Source organism: Porites lutea, chromosome 8, assembly GCF_958299795.1.
Source record: "Porites lutea chromosome 8, jaPorLute2.1, whole genome shotgun sequence".
Taxonomy (NCBI): Eukaryota; Metazoa; Cnidaria; class Anthozoa; order Scleractinia; family Poritidae; genus Porites; species Porites lutea.
Window position 1 is genome coordinate 3,069,671 of NC_133208.1, and position 8,744 is coordinate 3,078,414.

At 40.1% G+C, this 8,744-nt stretch overlaps 1 pseudogene; it reads left to right on the forward strand.

Annotated features, from left to right (window-relative positions):
- The first annotated feature begins 8,684 nt into the window (after positions 1-8,684).
- LOC140946526 (uncharacterized) overlaps positions 8,685-8,744 on the forward strand; it is a 1,534-nt pseudogene continuing 1,474 nt past the window's right edge.

The following is an 8,744-nucleotide window of genomic DNA, read 5'->3' on the forward strand; positions in this document are numbered from 1 at the left end:
GCTTTGAAGATTTTAATATGACATTTTTTATTTTGGTTTTCAGTTTCTATTGATATCAATCTGTTGTCAAAGAAGAGTGAAAGATGAACGGCCTGTTGTTTATCGTGGTTCTGAGTCTCCTGGCTGTGGGTTATGCCAGGGACCAGGAAGCAGAACTTGCAATCCCAAGATGCGAAAAAGGTGATCATACTAAGAGGGGGTTCGAGGGCTACTCCCACGGTGAAATTTTGATGGCTAAGTGTTCGGAAATGGCACGAAATACTACTAACACTTTTTCTTTGATAACTAACAGTAATGTAAGTTTTATACTTTTAGCTATTTCAATATCCTGAGAGGAGGCTAAACAGTCCTATTTTCACATTGTCTCATTCAAGGACTGGACAACGTTTTGACTTTTCAAGCTGCCTTGTCCCCGCCGCGTCTCGCCTTTCTCGCGTGGGGCGATTTTCACGCGCGCTCGCGTTTCGCTCGCTCTACTATTCCTGAGGAAAAATGAGGACTACTTGTAATCTACTCGTGATCACTTTCTGGGGGATATTTGAGTTAATAAGCCATGCACTTCCTCCAGTAAGGATCAGTTAACTGTTTTAATTTCAAAATTTGGTCAGTGAAGAAAAAAAAGAGAGACATAAACTTGCATATGGTTCTTAGGAATTCAACTTTAGGAGGGTTCGCCTAAATTTGACAAAGTTAGTTACTTGGAGTAATCGCGATGAAGACTGAAAGAACGCGATTTCAATTTTTCAGCGACGTTTTCTCTGCCGTCGCCGTCCTTGGATCTTAAGGTCCCTATTATAGCAATTTTGTACTCGGCTCCCGATGTGAAATTTTATTTTCGCGCCAAAATTAAGGAGTAATTTGCCACCAATGATGTTGCCTTTTATTTCCTTCATTGTTTCCTTGATTAAGACGCTTTTCATTCCAAGTTTGAAGTTATAATAGAGTACACTACACGTATCACAAATGGTAAGAATACACAGAGCAGCATAACGAAACTGGACCATTATTTTTGGAGTTCAATCGATGCGAAGACACGTTTCAGCTTTTTAAAAAAGTTAGCAATTAGGATGGCATAGTTTCTTAGCAAGATAATTATATGTTCGTAGGCGTACCTTGGCCTAGACCCCAGACCTCGTTATTGCACACCGGCTGATGCATTTCGGGTCACGTGGTCCGAGCGATTTTTTCGTCAGCTAAATGTATTAACCGAGAGGGCCTGGAAAGACGCCGACAGGGACTAGGCAAAGCGTACGCAATTAGGGTTTTGTAGGTTGAATTTAGACTCCTGGCCGCGGGGGAGGGCTGAGGTAGGCTTTCAGAAGACATTTGAAAAGGTATCGGAAGGACAGAGAACTATGTAAGCCAACTGATATCCTTATTTTCCAACTCAATTCGCTGTAATATGCAATGAATTAATAATTATTTTTTCACAACAGTTTTTTTGAGCAGTTTCTCATCCGCGAAAAATGTGAAAAATGCTTATAACAAGGTTCGTCGTTTTCCAAACCTTATTTCATTAGAAAGACTTACAAGGAAAATTATGTTTTGTATCTCGGTTTAGTTTGTCCAGTGGGCTGGGTTGAAAACGGAAATCAGTGCTACTTTATACTCCACGAAAAAAAGGAAGCATTTGTGGGAGTTTACCTATGCAAGCAACTAGGAGCAAGCCTGCCAATCATCAAATCAGCCGAGGAGAACGACTTCCTTGTGAGTCTGACGGAGGGAAAAGGTGATCCATGGCTTGGAATGATAGGACCCAACGGCGACAACGTCTTTGAATGGCTCGACGGGACTGCTGTGGCCTTCTCTGCATGGAATACCGGTGAGCCTAACGATCCTGGATCAGAGAACTGTGGGATGATGTACGTCAGCGGAAGTGGCAGAGGAAAGTGGAATGACGAACCCTGTTCGAATCCCCGAGTTATTGTTTGCCAGATGGAGAAGAAATGAGTCTGGCCCACAGCTGTTGTGAAGCTACTGAAATTGTAGACTAGTCTCACGTCTCACATGTAGAATTATAGTGGGCGATCAATACTCAGTGAGCCAAACCTGACAAAGAAATAAAGGTGTTGGGAGATATTACTTGTTGTAGACAATCATTTGTTTGTATATTTGGATAATGAATTTAATGTAGTTGTCAGTATCTCAACTGGCATCGCATCCAACATTACCATCCACCAATGCCAATGATCATTTAACTTAAGAGCGTAATTTGGGATATATCTCAGGGAACCCATACGCTGTCCTATCAAGCCAAACTTACGGGGGCACCCAAAGACTTTTTTTCTGTAAAATTACTATTCGAAGGAGCAAATGTTGGGCGAGAAATTTAAGCTGTAGAGCGGCAGGTGACAAAGTCTAAAATTTTCTGGATAACCTTTCGTTTATGATATTCGGAGTTTTTCTGCGAACTTACCTTGCCACTTCCCTCGAAGCTTGGTTGGTCAGGGTAAAAAAAATCGTGAATCTAATATAATTAATGTAGAACCGTAACCCTTTATCCCTGAAATTATTTTGTCAATTATCCCTTATACTCAAGAAAATTAAGGTATGGGTCTTCTATTTAATTCCTCAAAAACGGAGGGTGTGGTTTAACTTTTTAAGCTTTCAATATAGCGTAAAATAACTTATGCACAGACTACCTGGGTGAACTTCAATAACTTTGAATTATGGGTGCAGTCATTAATTGTCATGTGACCTATCAAGGCTATTTTTAGCTCAAAATTCTATTTGGCAAAATGGCACCACTTTTCATTACTTTCTGGAAGTTGCAGTGATCGTCATAGTGATGAGACTAACAGGTATATCATTTCTGTGGCCGGGCCTTTTAAGTTAATCTTTTAGAAATGGACGAAATTCCGCGAAAACCGTTTGAAAAAGGGGACTGGGCACTAGTACAAAATTCCGTTTATTTATACTTTCAATAACTTATTCAACAAAGCCCGACACAGATGTTTAGTCGAGGGCTAGGGATACAAAACAGAGTTACCAACTCTTACCCTCCAAAGATAGCAACTGCAAACAAAGCTAGCCTGCGAAAACATCCGTTTCTCTTCGCTCTTCTCCGCTGGGGACGTTTCCTCCGTGCGAAACGTCCCCAGCGGCGAAGAGCGAGGAGAAACGGATGTTTTCGCAGGCGACAAACAAGCAAGAAAAAAATATACAAAGAAGAGAACCTCTCCTACATACACAGCACATAAAGGATAAATAAATATAGTATTTGAGCGAGAATTTCTGCAACGCAGTACTTCGATGGAAGAGTTACCCCCCCCCCCCTACCCTCGTATCCATTTTCCTTACTTGAGCCCGTCCCTTTTTTGTTTACGGGGTATTAGTCACAAGTAAATCCCGGGGACGAGATTCATCCCGTTCTATTGACCGTAAATCTCCTTGTAAGTTCCCTCTTAATAAGCCCCCTTCTCCGAGAATATGCTCCCCCCATTTCAGGGGGATAATTAAAAAGTTTTGAAGCCCCCCTCTCTCTTTTAAGCCTTCTCTCCCTTTCCCCCTTAATATTCACAACCAAATTCATAAATGATGGACTGTACACTTTTGGCTATTCATGGGGACTGATTCGGTATCGATTATTCTTCGACCGCTAGCCTTTCATGTCCCTTAGTGGTGGTACTTAATTATAAATTCGCGAGTTTGGCGAGAGAGTATTGCGCGGGTGACCTCGTCCCCAGGCCGCTTTTCCCTGGCTCAAGCCTCCTGGGGACGAGGTTGTTTCGCGGGGTTATATTTTCGCGATTTTAACAGGTAAGTATAAAAAAGGGCATTAAATTTCACGATTTAGCCGATCTCAACTTCATTTTCTTTTTTTAACAGTCTGACCCTTAAAAAAAAGAAGATAAACTGGAACAAGCAATGTGTGAAATCTTTGCACTGCTATCGTTATGTTACTTCACAACGGGAGACACAAAATGGAGCTTACCAGTAAAACCATTTAGCAATTTGTGTTAAGTTTGTCAATACATAACGTCGCTATCACATGTTTGTTGTTATTTGAATTTTCTCTATGGGTATTTAATTTCGCATTTTTTTACAATCGCTAAAAACGCGAAATATTAAGTCCCAATAAGGCGGAGTTTTTCCACTTTGCGTTCTGGTTCTTTAAGGAAAATTGATGCCATTTTCTGGTTATTCGAAAAGGCAATATAGCACCCTGTTACGCTAAATTATATAAGCCCATCCCCCGAATCTTTTAAGCCCCCAACTGCCCCCACCCCCCAGCCTAGCAAAAAAGGTTTCCTAGGGCCGGGGGGCTAACATGAGGATTTTCTCCTGCGCGCGCGTGGAGTTCTGGGATTATTGTTCAAACGCGTTACAATATAACTGAACAAAAAAGATTTTTTCGCAGTTTATTGACGGTGGATTTTGACGAAAAGGTAAGTTAACAGCAGCTTTACGAAGAACATTGTTCACTCTATAAAAGAGTGCTAGCCAAAGCGGAAAGAATGACATTGTTTGCATTGATCTTAGGTTGAAAATATTCTTAGCGTGATCCTGTGATTCGAAGTAATAATCACAAGGGAAAACAGTTTTACAAAAGGACAATGGAATAAAGGTAAGAAGGCTTTATTTTCTATGATTTTGATTTCTTTCTTTTTCTCTTTGTCGGTCTTGTTTCTTTCCTTGATCCTTTGTCCCCTGTGAATTTCTTTTGATCATGAGATCATGAGATTGATGGTGTTTTTCATGAGTGCCCAATTTTAGCTAATCGAATATGTCCAGCGTGCAGTGTGTAATCACGAGCTCACTTCACAGATGGTTGAAATTTATAACTCTACTCGACTTTGACTCGACAATTGCGAAATTTTTCTATGTCACGAACTAAAACTTACTGAAAATGAACTGCTGACTATTGACTGTCTATAACCACGTGGTCCTCAGCCGGGGGGTGGGGGGGCACAACCGCCCAGAAATTTTGAGATTGCCCTGGAACCCTGAGCATTCAGCTGCACATTGCAACCCTACTCTAGGCTATTTTTTGTATAACATTCAGCAAAAAACATAAGCACATCATGTAGTCCGTGTGGGGTAAAATTCTGAAAAGCGCCAATGCCTTGAAACTTTAACACAAGACAGAAGAAATGGTGGTGATGGCAAGAAGATTGGTTGAAACTGCGACTTCAGTTACCAGGCCCCAGTTGTTCCAAAGCTGGATTTAACTGATATCCACCATGCCAGATAATTCACTGTGCAACAGATAAGTGTTAGGGAAACCAATTATGCTATCCAGGGGACTAAGTGATTGAGTAAAATCCAACTAGTGGTCTATTATCAATGCTGCGTTCTGATTGGCTGAGCCATTACTAGGCTACATGTTATAGCCCACTAGTAGCGAAAAGCACCAGCTTTGAAAACCAAAACAATGGCAATAAGTCTAGCTATAACTAGCTAAAGTTGTTTTGTCTCGATATTTTTGACCAACTAGTTGGATTTTACTCTATTATTTTTCTCGCCTTCATGGCCTCTGAGTCAATAGCCCATGAGGCCGAAGGCTATTGACTCAGAACCCATTCGGACTCGAGGAATAATTGTTAATTATCCCATGGATAGTGCCATCCACACCTTTTGAACAGCTGGGGCCAGGATTCTACAGTAAATTGTTTTCATGTTCAGATCAAGGCTATTGTTTAACAAACCTCAGTGGGATTTTTAAATTTAAGCAAATACTTTATACAAAAGGATTTCTAGTAGTTGTACTCAACTGACATCATTTTATAAAATGCTCCATGCATTGTGAAACACTTCCCCCCTTGTCCTAAAGCATACTCTTGTCGTTTTCCCCTGTAATTCTTCCTGGGGAGTGGGGAGTTTGATCGGAAAGGCATTCCCAGAGGTGAAGTTTTCACTAGTTTTCACAGGCAAAGAGAGTTTGATGTTGGTTGTGTTTAGTCAAGACCATGACTAAGGTGACAGAGGCTGTGTATGGTGTATCGAGTTACGTGCAGTTTTAGAGTTTTTCTTGGTGGAAACTACATTCATAGTTGGAATAAATCTTCTTGTTGCTGTTTCGACAGCCCTGCATGCATTCAGTTTAGTTGCCAGCTAAGTCGTTTGGTTTGAACCTCCTCTCCTGCCTTCAAATACTGGAAATTCCAGTTCAGCTTCAGACTTTCCTTATAAAAATTGCACCATTTGTGTTTTGCCATTTACTTTTAATGGAGACTCTTTACTTCTTAGTCTTTAAAGCTGTTTGGGTGTGAAAAATTAATTAATTGATTTCATATTGCACTAATTTATCATTAAAATACATTGACTATTTCTTGTTTTATTTCTTCATACTAGTTTGACCTGCCAGTGCCCTTTTGGAAAAAAGGGGCAAACACTCTGACTGGAATACACCCTGCAGGTAAAAAAAATCAAGCTGTCTTATTTAATGTTATATAGTATATATAACCAAACAACACCCTTACCTTAGGCCCCGGTTCCTCAAAAGATGGTTAAGTTTAACCCGGGAGTAAGCCAAATTTTAAGCACAGTTTTCTTGTCTTCCAAAAAATGTGCAACTCGAGCTTACAAAATGCCATTGAGCCTTTAATCCGAGATACAGTAATGATATCACAAAATGTAACTCTAAGCAAGTAAAAAACGAAAATGGAACAAAACTTGAATCCTAGTTTAGCGCTAATCTGCCTACCAGGAACCGGGCCCTGGGTGTTAAGATTCCTGAAGTTAGAATAGCTTAAAAAACAGTTTTAAGTGACAAAATAGTGTTGCAAAATTATAGCTTCCATAATCCAGTTATTCATTGCAAGGAATCAGTAAAGTTCAGATGATTGTTCATACCAAATTTTATGATTTTAATAAATATATAATATAATATGAGCATAAAAGTACTTAAGCCTGGGAAATTTACGGATGGTTGGCAGAGGCTTTATCCGAGGCAGCTCCAGAAATTTCAGAAAAGAGTGGCTAGGACACTTGCCAGCTATATAGATCAAACTATTTAAATTTTGCCAAAAAATTCTTTTAAAATAATGCAAAATTACACAGAAAAAGAGGTGGCCGTGATATTGTCCACTTGGCCCACTTCGAGTCACCTCAATAACATTATGTATCTCCAATTGCAAACAATAAAATGCTACCAGACGCTGTGTTAAAGCTGCTTTAATGTTAGTAAAACAGAAAACTACAAGTGAGCATGATCATTCGTGAGTTGAAAATCCGGAATGGAGTGGACATTACACTTGTGATTCTCTGTTAAACAAATGGGTAATGGCTCAGCGTACTTTTGAGTCATGGCTGCAAAGCACAATTAATGAAATATAAGAGTCACCCAAAGTGATAGCTGATTGCAACTCTATAGCTTCTTGAGTGCTAAGCAATAGTCCCCCCGAGTGTAACCACAACTCAGTAGTGGATGCTGAGCCATTTACCATCTGTTTTATAACATTTTATAAACCAAGAGAAAAACTTTTGCCAACAGTTTTTAGGGGAATGATGTGACTGTACAGATCATAGTTTGCAAACTCTTCTCCTTCTCAACATGGAGTTCAACACTGTTTTTTATGTTACCTTGAAAAGCTTCTTAGGAGCGCTGGGGGTATAGCGTCTAATGCACATGGGCCTGTGCATACAGCTGAAATCTGGAGAAAAATATATTTTTTTATTCCCTGAAAGCATTTTTACCTTTCAACTAGGATTATTGATAAATCTTTCACATTATAATTATTAGTGTATAATTTGCCTGACTGAAGGGTAGGCATCTGGCCCTTGGCCCTTAACTTCCTTCTTGATGGTGTCATTTTTTTACTTTTTAAAAACAACTAACTATTGCATTTTCCTTCATATTTATTTACTACATGTAAAAAAGGCCTGCGGAAAACACAGGACATGGCATTTCTGAACCCCTAAATTTGACAGATTTTCTGGGGGAGCATGTCCCTAGAACCCTGTAGTTTGCAGTACGTTCGGAGGTCTAACCTTTCTTTCTGTGGATACACCTTCAAACCTCATGCTAGGCCCTTGCTTGCCTTCTGTAACTTTTCTCTCGGCAGGATAGTAAATTATTTGGAAACTATGAGGCAAAAACAAAATGTAAAAATGTAGTCTCATGGAAATTGAGCATGTACCAGCTTGTTAGCAATCAGCCATGGCCAAAAAGTAATGTGTAATTAGCCAATCAGAGTATGCTATTCTCTTTTGTTATGTTAACTTTGTTTCATTTTGCCTTGGAAGTGGGGGAGAGGGACTATCTCTAGAAAAATCTGGGTGGGATTGTGGGTCATGTCTTGTAAAACAGAACCTTAATCTTTTTAGACCACGAGATGTGGTTTTCTTTACCATGTCTCAGACCTGACCTAAAGGAGGTCATGGGGGGAGGGAGGGGGGGGGGGGGTAAAATTTTATTAGAACAACCTTAAGGGCAAGTGATAGATATACTCAGGCCTCAACCTATGGCCTTGCCAGTATCTTACCAATACGCATACACACAGCCATATCACCCAGGCAATGGCAGCCATTCACATTTGGCTCGCCTTCGTTTGGGCTCATCAGCATGAAATAGGGATCACAACCCTGCAGTGATGACTTGAGGTCATGTTAACAGGTGTCCTTCACTCTATATGCCACTTGTTCGGATAGGAAATGTCACACTATGCCCGATTTTTTTATTTTTGCAACTAACAGAATAAAATTATTGTACTGTTGCTGATGCTGTCTATCTTTTTACTAGCATGGCAACTGCAGCACCTTCACCTTTGGCCAGCTCGGTAGAAAAGACAAATGGAAACAAG